This window comes from Schistocerca piceifrons, unplaced genomic scaffold (genome assembly GCF_021461385.2).
Source record: "Schistocerca piceifrons isolate TAMUIC-IGC-003096 unplaced genomic scaffold, iqSchPice1.1 HiC_scaffold_936, whole genome shotgun sequence".
Taxonomy (NCBI): Eukaryota; Metazoa; Arthropoda; class Insecta; order Orthoptera; family Acrididae; genus Schistocerca; species Schistocerca piceifrons.
The window spans coordinates 3,754,226-3,756,819 of NW_025729208.1; the positions used below are offsets into that span (position 1 = coordinate 3,754,226).

Here is a 2,594-nt window from a genome sequence, read left to right on the forward strand (position 1 = left end):
TAGGCGCAGAACCTACCATCGACAGTTGATAAGGCAGACATTTGAAAGATGCGTCGCCGGTACGAGGACCGTGCGATCAGCCCAAAGTTATTCAGAGTCACCAAGGCAAACGGACCGGACGAGCCGACCGATTGGTTTTGATCTAATAAAAGCGTCCCTTCCATCTCTGGTCGGGACTCTGTTTGCATGTATTAGCTCTAGAATTACCACAGTTATCCAAGTAACGTGGGTACGATCTAAGGAACCATAACTGATTTAATGAGCCATTCGCGGTTTCACCTTAATGCGGCTTGTACTGAGACATGCATGGCTTAATCTTTGAGACAAGCATATGACTACTGGCAGGATCAACCAGGGAGCTGCGCCAACTAGAGCTGAGCAGCCGGCCGCCCGGGAGTGTGTCCCGGGGGCCCGCGCGAACACGCAAGCGTCCGCTCAATCATTCTGCAAACAGGAGGAGGCTGAGCTCCCCTGCACAATACACCTCGAACCCTCTCAGGTCCCGGCGGCGCGCAGCGCCGTCCCAAGTACTTGGTCGGGTTCGAGAGAGGCGCAATCGCCCGGAGTTAGGCGAGTAGACGCTTTCGGTGCGACCACCCGTGCTCCCAACTGAGCTTGCCGCTGCCGACAGAGGCCCGGGAGCGTGCTGTCGTGGCATTGCCGGCGGGAGACAACACGCGCCACCTACGGTGACCGGCAGCTCCAACGCCAGCGCCACAGAAGGACAAAAGCCCCACTTGGGTGCCGAAGCGAACTCTCCCAGCACAGCGCACGCGCCAACACATCCGCACAGCTGCGATACAAACCACCAGCGAGAACCGCTGGGGCGACCGAGCAGCAGACGGCGTCGCGGCGCCGAGCGCCGGGCGGCGGCGCATCCTCAACGCACACAGTCCTCAATCGGACCAGCACACTGAAGATGTCCACCGCGCTTCGCACCGGGGCCCGCGAGGACCTACTTTGGCCGCACGGCGCCGCGCGCAGGGTGCGCCGGCGCGCAGCTGCGACGCCTGCCGCGTCCGTCGGCCGGCGCGCCTGCCACTGGCCGCCCCCACCAGCCGGCTGTAGCGCGTGCGCCCACGCACCGCGCGGCCAGCACGCCGGGAGGCGCCCCCTCACCGGCCGGGGACGGTCCCACCCAGCCACCCACCGCGTATCGCTTCACACCCAGATGCCGTTCAGTTTCATCGGCATGGTGGGTATCGCTGGAACAACCGGTTAGTACCTCAACCTATCGTCGCCATCACCGATTCACCCCTAGCGAGAACAACCGCACCACAACGGGTTACCATTTCTTCATTTGCGTAACTTCACCAGAAAACGTAGGCGTCCATCGCCATTAGCAACTTCAACGATTATTGCATGCCTGTGTCAGGTGTCACGCCACACTACGTCTGCCCACATACACGCAACAAAATGTGCACGCCTAGACAATACGTGGAAGGTGGCCCCCGTACGTATGCGATGTCCATTGCTCGAACGACTGTCAACCGGCCTCTGTAGCATGTCGCAGATATGGAACGCGGTGCACCATGCTATCACGGTGTTTGAGGAGAGACGACTAGGTCCGAATACATCAACACACAGCTCATGCTGATCGCCATCCACGGCGTCCGTTCCTCCCACACGTCTCTATGGCGTACCACACTGCAATCCAGCTCTCATAGGGAGACGACACGTAGCTGCGTGCACAATATTTGCACTGTATGGTCCGCCGTTTTTGGGCGCAGTCGTTGTACGGTCACACATGTGCCACGATGTATCATTCAGTACATAAGGACGAATGTGCAGTACAGATTGTGGTTCACGCGTACGACATCAGCGGACAGTTGACACAGGCCGCACCACAACGTAGCCTGCGTACGTCGCATGCGAAGGGCATTGAACATGCAAACTTGTCACCAACCAGCTTGCGAAGGCAGGGGGCAAGGTGGGGACGTGGGGACGTGGGGAGGGGTGGGGGGGGGGGGGGGCGGCATGTACGTCCTGCTGCCATCCACATTACAGTGTACAGCAGGAGCATGTGGAAAGTCAGCAAGACTTGCAAGGTGTTTAACATGAAGCGATACACAGGGGAGCGGGCAGTGCGAGTAGCGAACTATATTGCGAGGGTTGCGGGTGGGCAACACTACACTAATTGAACGAGTCGTATAACAATTACAGAGCAGGTTTAGGCGACAACGTGGGTTACGTTAGCGGACAACGTGGGTTACGTTAGCGGACAACGTGGGGGTTACGTTAAGGCACAACATGGGTTACGTTAAGGCACAACATGGGTTACGTTAAGGCACAACATGGGTTACGTTAGGGCACAACATGGGTTAGGTTAGGGGACAACATGGGTTAGGTTAGGGGACAACATGGGTTAGGTTAGGGGACAACATGGGTTAGGTTAGGGCACAACATGGGTTAGGTTAGGGCACAACATGGGTTAGGTTAGGGCACAACATGGGTTAGGTTAGGGCACAACATGGGTTAGGTTAAGGCACAACATGGGTTAGGTTAAGGCACAACATGGGTTAGGTTAAGGCACAACATGGGTTAGGTTAAGGCACAACATGGGTTAGGTTAAGGTACAACATGGGTTAGGTTAA

At 57.3% G+C, this 2,594-nt stretch overlaps 1 non-coding gene across 1 annotated transcript in view; it reads right to left on the reverse strand.

The window, feature by feature from the left end:
- Nucleotides 1–358, reverse strand: part of LOC124772019 — a 1,910-nt gene extending 1,552 nt beyond the window's left edge. The window contains exon 1 of the ribosomal RNA XR_007013702.1: nucleotides 1–358. This exon is cut by the window's left edge and continues 1,552 nt beyond it. This is a non-coding gene — a ribosomal RNA (small subunit ribosomal RNA).
- Nucleotides 359–2,594: the final 2,236 nt, after the last annotated feature.